Genomic DNA, 7,867 nt, shown 5'->3' with positions numbered 1-7,867 from the left:
CTTGCATGCCTTTTTTCTAGCTATGCGTCCATTGCCTTGCGTTCACTTGTCTAGGCTTCCTTATTCAAGTGAGGAAGCAAAGTTTGCCGCCAACCGTGGTATTTCCGAATTTGATGTTGTTTCGACAGAAATACTTGAAGTCTATTAAGGGAATTAAGGCCGGTTAAATGCAGACATCTATTTCTGGTTGCTAAGCCTCTTAGTACCCGGTTATTTTACTCATGGTGCTTAAGCTCCTATTTTTGCCATTTCTTAGTGCATGGTGGAATATCAGGTGGAGGTACTCTTGCATTGATGCTAGATATGCGAACAAAAAAGGGGGAGCCCGATGACCCTTAGAGTGGGTGCTCGAGACCCAGTGATGTCTCTGGTGTCGTGCTTAGGTCTTCAGTATGCCTTCTTTGCGTATTGATGGTGTACATTTGTCTGCCAGACATTGAATAACAATAGACCGTGGATTTTGCATGGCTAGCGTTGACTCCCGATGACTGCATTATATTCTAGCATGTAGGAGTCTTCTTAAGCGTCTTCGTTAGAAGCTACGGGGAGATGTCCTAAGTCCCGGTCAGTGTGATGAAGTGAGGCACTGACTCATATCTAACCCTCAAGGTAACACTGGGGAAAGGTATTTAACTGCTCTGGCATTAGTGAACCTTTCCCGTCACAAATGTGTTTTAATCGTAGTGAAGAAGAAGACAAGGTGGGCACGCATCCTGTCTAAATAATTCCGCGTGACAGTTGCCACTTTTCGCCTGATGGAGACGTAGAATGCGTTGAAAGTCATGCGATCACATCTCTGTTTATATCACGGTTCAGCAAGGTGCTGATACATATAAACAAGTTCAATTTCATGCTGCCTTTATCGAGCAAAAATGCAAAACCCCGAAAACCGCAAAAATCGTGTGCTGTGCTCGAGTCATTTCGCATTCGGGGTTGAAAAACGTTAGGAAGAAGAAGATTACAGTTTTGAAGAGCCATGACATTTTTTTGTTTTGAACGGTCATGGTTTGCTTTGGATTTTGATGGTGGTGTAGAAAGATGTAAATGTAGAGGCGGTAAATGTTTGCTCCAGTACAGTGAATCAATTGTCACCCAACAAGCAGCAACAAAGACATTGTCATCTCCTATTCTTGTTGCAACAATTTCGTTCCGCAACATCAGTTTATCATCACTTGAACAGGATATCTCGATTACTTTTTCAATTCGACGTAAGTAACTTTTATACGGTTTTGAGAAAATAAATTAGGAAAAATCACAATCTATCTTCTAAAATTGTTTTAAAATGAATCACCTTTTTAACATTTTTTTGCCGTGTACTTCGCTCAAATTTTGCATACACTCAGCTCACGTTCAAAAACTAGGTAGTTTCTATTATTTCCCACAAAAATAATTATAAGAAAATGATAAGCCATTTCATTCAGTTACTTTCGACGTTTTTCTACCAGTGTAAAATCGGCTCAAGTAGTGTTTTGTTTTGATTCGTGGTTAAGTCACTTTGTCACTCCATACAGCGGGGCGGCGAAAGTAGTGGTTAGGTTGCGAAAGTTGAAAATGTTACTTTCGTCGTTTTGTAAATCCGGAAATTAAACGTTCTAAAAGTGAAAAGTTGAGTTGGTACAGAGCGGTACGTGTAGAATTCCACCTGCTTAACACGTAGGATCGATAAAGTAAGTTTGTATACTTTTTTGACTTGAGTCGGTATGAATAAGTTTTCGAGATATGACAATGATCGATCACCACGTGTGCAGCGATTTTATGAGCTTCGCATTGCAATTTCGAGAACTTTCTTCGTGCTGGTAAACATTGACACATTATCGAACAGCATCCATAAAACAAATTTGGTTATGTGTTTAAAATAACTGTTTAATCGCGAGTTAAAAGGGTTGCAACAATGTTGCGCTCTGTGATTGTTATGACAATTTTGCTTTTGATTGTATCCTTATCCGCAACAGTTGGGACAAACGGTTGTGAGCGAGCTTGCTTTGTTGTTTGTTTTTCGTCTGTTTTGATGACAATTTGATTCACTGCTCCAGTACTTTTCTCATCCCTGTCTTCAACACATCACGCTCTGTGCTATTCAGTTCGTATTATTGCAAGAGTGCCTGACCAAAATCTTAAACAACACACTTACGGGAGGGAACCTGATATTCTCAGGTTACAAATGAAACATGGGGTCTTGTTTCGGGATGATAGGTAAGTATTCAACAACTAGAATCCCGGGAAGTCTTACGCCACTATCGTTTAGATTACGCCTGCTGTACCTAACCGACAGCTTAAGGCGTCCAATCCTAAGAAAACTGTCGAGAAATAGAAAAACAAGGCGAACAAAATATGCGTCTAACATCAGAGGCAAGCACTTCCACGACGGGAGCAAGCGTTTGCAAAAAGCTTTTAAAGCAGAAGTGAATCCCTCTGCTAACGCTGTTAGTGAAACGATCAGCAGAGTACTAACACGCGCTGAAAAGTGCGTGGGCACGGAGCCCTTCTATGAAGCTTAACCACCTGCCTAGGGTACGGAAAAGCAGCTCCTACAGCAACTGGTTGTATTGGAAATCAAGCGCGCTTAGTTCAAATACACCATTTTTCGGTTAAAAAAGAATAGAAAAGCAGTTATGTGGCAGCTTGCGAAAGCTGCTGTCTACATATCAGAATCTGAGAACGGTTCTTCTCGTGCTAGAAATAGGAACAAACTCAGGCTGCCTCGGAGTAAGGTATACGTGACATATTACGCCTAACAAGAATACACATATCCATGGGGTTGCATTAGCTGATTATAGAAGATAAACCGCTTAAAGAAGTTCAATTGAATACCGATTAGGAAGCATTCGCGATTACGATTCATTTTCCGACTGAAGTAACGATACTGAGCATTTACATGTTACTAAGGGAAAGGCGACAGAAATTGGTGCTACTACCAAAGGCGGGGAAACCACTAGGTGACCCGTCGGCGTAGAGACATATCTGTCTACTAGATACGACGGGCAAATTATTGGAGAGGTTGATCCTCAATAGGCTAGTAGCGTATACGGAAGGTGCGGAGGACCTGTTCAACAACCAGTTTGGATTCAGGAAAGGTAAATCTACCATCTGGAATGCGATGTACGATGACGTACTGATGCTGCCATCTGGTTGTCAATTATGGTAGATATTTTCCTGGCTGCGTGGTTATCGGGTGTCCAAACAAGAAGAAAAAACACACAACACAAACGCTCTCCTGAATTATTTACAATCATTTGACACGAAAACTACACTCAACAACGATAAAACCTCGATAACCTGCTAAGGGAGAACTACGAACTGTTACAGTGGTCAACAACCGCAAGTCCTAGCAACGGGCGCTTATCCCTGTAGGTGATTGCACCGTACAGTCCAAGCGATCCCTTAGATATCTTGGGATATTGAATGATGAACGTTGAATATGCCTGTAAAAGGGCATCAACTGGTATAGCAGCGCTTTCGAGGATGATGTCTAACAGCTCTGCTGTAATTACCTGTAAACGCAAGCTCCTGGCAAGAGTGGCGCTATCCATACTAAGGTATGGAGGACCAATCTGGTTAAAACCGCTTAGAACGAGCAGAAATCTAAAACGGTTGGAAAGTACGTACCGTAATCCGGGGTATCATTGATCAGCGGGTAACATTGATCGGAATGACTCATCTCGTAATAAGTTGGTATCATCATTTATTGATGAAACACTTCCAAAGCATGAATGTTGCTTCTCTTTCTCATATTTATGGGCTATTAAAAATTAGGATTTTTGCAAAAATTGCGTTAACTTTATGCGTAAATTTGTCAAGTTTGCGAAACAATGATTTCAATGGTTAATGATGGCACTACCGAAGATTCATGTCTCACATAAGTTCTGCAAGCGATATAAGCAAAGGAAATGCGGTTTTCACTAAAAATGGTATCGCCAGAAACGATTACGCTGTCAAAATCTTTATAAGTGTGTTCAATTAGGCAACATTAACGAATTACTGTTAAGAATGTAGAACTCCCTTAGGAAATTGCCTACCTTAGGCGTATTCCGCTGTTCGAGGTGTTTTTAATTTTAAAATAAATCAAATAGTAAATGAGATGTAAGCGTTTGGACATCATATTCGGCTTCAGAGGCCATGATTTATGTAAGTAACGACATTTTCAATATTACCGAACGTTGTTTACATGGATGATCAATGTTACCCCATATCAGCTAATTGAAAAAATCACATAAAACATTTTTGTAAACATGCTTAAATCTTTCAATAAACAAAATACAGTATATAGTCACGAGCAATGGGTGGCAGTACTTGTTTTAAACATATAAAACTCACAACATTTACATTTTTGGATGAAATATTTATGAAATATCCTAAAAACTGATCAATGTTACCCCGGATTACGGTACAGAATATGCTTAAGGGGGCAGGATCCGTCATTGATTATTCCGATATCATTCCGATATTCCGATTCAAAAGCAGTTTTTTTGTTCAAAATCAAGTAAATTTACAGGAAAATGTGTTCACTGTATTATATTCTCCAACCGAAACACAGTGAACACATTTTCATTGAAAAACTGCTTTTGACGTTTTGATGATGACGATGATTACGATGACGGAGCGTTGATCGTTAAAAGTAGCAAGTGAATACCAAACGGTATCTGAAGAGGCCGTGTGCATCGTCCATCGGGCTCTTCATCAAGGGAGATGTTCAATGCTTCAATCGAAGAGATACCAGAGGAGTCCACTACGCGTGTAAAGAGACAACGCTCAGAGGTTGGCAGCAGGAATGGGATAACACCACTAAAGTTTCATTGTAAGGGGGGTCTGTAGCCTTGAGGTTACGCTTTCGCTTCATAAGCGATTCCCAGCCCCTCCACAAAAAGCCCGTCCAGCCACCAGAAGACGCCTCACGGAGGACCGTGTTTTGGGGAGCACATCCATCCTCCGTCAGTATCAGATGGTTATCAATGGGGATGGAAGTTCTTTGTTGTGAGCGATCGCATGCTCGCTACATGCGGAGGGGACACGTTCCCCGAGAGAGAATGTGTGCGGATGCCGAATGATGGAATTCAGTAACTACAGCTTTCACATATTATTGCAGTGTTGTAAGCAATCACGGTAGTCGACACGTTTTAGCTGATATTCGGCAGAGCTTCCCTTGAACATTTACAACACGAGCGCTCTAACGAATGTCGTAAAGATAAATGTCAACTGAATGCCACTGACCACGATAGCTTCGCTAGGAAACATTACGATTTTGTTTGTTTCTGTTCAGCTTTCTCTGTATGTGTGTCACATTTGACATAACAGGCGAGATCAAACTATTCATGTTGTTTATGATGTCTGAATTCTATGCAAAACTTATGATTTATGCAAATGTCAACGTGTCAGATGACATTCAATTGACACTCTTTTGTGTTTGTCGACGTTCATTCTAAAGCTCGTGCTGTAACTGCTGATCATGGGAACGAAACGAACGTCGCGCAAAGTGTCGACTGTTGACAGCACTGTATTATTGATCAATACGCTACAACAGCAATTCGTGCACCGGCATACATTTTGGCGTTTCTTTTAGAATTGCCTTATTTTTGTTTCATAAAACTGTAGTAATGTATGGTATTTACTGCCCCGTCTATGTGATTCAGCGCTTCTAGGAATATTATTGGCAATAAACTACAGATTAAAAAAAAACAGACTATTATAATTGATTGATGCTGTATATATTACTGGTTCATGTAAGTGAAATGTGATTAGGGAAGATTCAAATATAACGTCCTTCGTTTTTCGGGATTTGCAGACCCCCTTCCCCCCAATGTCACGCTTTTTCAAATACCGTAAAACGGGGTAACTTTGATAATGCGGGTAACTTTGATAGTGCGAGACCCACAACATATTAAACGAAATAACGAAGTTTCTGTTTATCAGTTAAGAACAATGAAAGCAAAACTGAAGAGTATTAGTATGACACTTCATGTCAAAGCTATTTTCGTTGGAATCAAGTGCATTTGAGGATTTATATGCAAATATTAAAAATTAACCAGATTTTAGCGTTTTTGCAACGCTTACAAACAATCTGTTCTACGATCACTATTTGATAAAGTCACAATGAGTTCGTCACTTATCCATGACAGCCTAGTTATAGTAGAACATGAATTCGATCTCAAAACTCTTAGCGAAAACCATTTTTACGAACTGGGACCATTTTTGTAATCTAAGTCAGAAATTTCCATATAGCGTTAATCGCCTAGAGGTATGCAACGCCCTATAAATGTTCCGTAATTCATTTAATTTTGTTCGATTTATACTCCATTGTCAAAGTTACCCCAAAACAGAAAACCGACTTTCAGTTGTATGAAAAATTATATATCCATTCAGAATAAATCTTTTGGCAATCTAACAACTGCAGTCGATAGTTAGTGTAGAATAAGAGAGCGATGCAATAAATAGATATGAAAAATGATAAATTATGTTGAAATACTTTTCCTGGTGAAAGAATCATAAATCATCTTGAATTAGAAACCCTCATGAATATGCCTTTACTCGGGAACGAAAACGGTCAATTATTTCTCCAATTTGTTTCTTCTTCATTGCTTCATTTTGCTTGCTTCTGATTGGTCGTAATAACTTGTTTTCTGATTGGCCGATGTAACTCGTTTCTTATTGGTCTTCGCTGCTTGTTTCTGATTGGCCGTTGTTCATCCGCCATGCTATATAAAGCGATGGCATTGCTCGGTCAAGCTCATTCATCAGTGTAACGTTGTGAGTGACACATATCAGCAGCAGCAGTAGCAGAGAACGGGAGAAAAGCAGAGAAACCAGTCGGCGAGAAACCAGCAGCAGCGGAGCGACGAAAAGTGAGCTGAGCCACACAGTGACACATTGTCGGAGCGAGCTGGTGGCAAAGCGGTACAGTGAGGCATAGCGATAAGTGACGCACACTGATACAGTGAGTATTGCGGTAAACTAAACGGCCCTTTTTTAGGGCCACAAGTTATTAAGAGAAATAAGTTCAAAATGCAACAGTTCTTTTTAGAGCTACCAGTTGTTAAAAAAACAATCCTAAACGGCCCTTTTTCAGGGCCACGAGTTATTAAGAAAGATCAGTTCACAATGCAACAGTTCTTTTTAGAGCTACAAGTTGTTAAGAAAAAAAATCCTAAACGGCCCTTTTTCAGGGCCACGAGTCATACCGGAAAAATATTCACGACGATCAAGCGGATTCAACAGTAGCGGATACCAAAAAGGAGCCTATCCACCATGTCCGGTTACGACAATGGCGCAGTCGGTAGCGAAGTCGACCCGGAGGAAAATGTGATAAGGTGAGTAAAAGTAGCAGCAGTTAGTGAATAGTAGGAATCTGGTCCCGAAGATTATTGAAATAAATGGACCTCGATTGGAAAGGCGAGTGTCTATATTTGACCCCGATTGGAAAGGCGGGTGTTATGAATTCAGACCCCGATAGGAAAGGCGGGTGTCATAAATCTGGACTCCGATTGGAAAGACGGGTGTCATGAATTAATTAGACTTTGGAACATGATCGAAAATGGAGATCAAGTAGAAAAAAATTATTCTCGTGCGAAGTGTTGATTTATAGCATGAATCTAAGGAGAGTGTTGTTTCATTCTACAGGATTACCAGACGGAAAATTACGAAAAAGCACTTGGCTGACGAATTATCCAGAATGAAAGCAGAACTGGAGAGAACACGGCTGGAGAACGAGGAACTGAATCGAATGTTGGAAGACAAAGAGCAAGATCAGAACGAATTCTGTGAAGCGAGATCGAGTACGATGCGTGAAAGCCAGACTGCCGCAAATGAGACCTTGCTCAGTACGATGAACAATATGTCCTTGAGCACCCTCAACATTCCCGAGTGTGTACCAACA

The sequence above is a fragment of the Aedes aegypti genome, chromosome 1, assembly GCF_002204515.2.
Source record: "Aedes aegypti strain LVP_AGWG chromosome 1, AaegL5.0 Primary Assembly, whole genome shotgun sequence".
NCBI classification, from domain to species: Eukaryota; Metazoa; Arthropoda; class Insecta; order Diptera; family Culicidae; genus Aedes; species Aedes aegypti.
Note: the sequence above shows the minus strand (reverse complement) of the source record.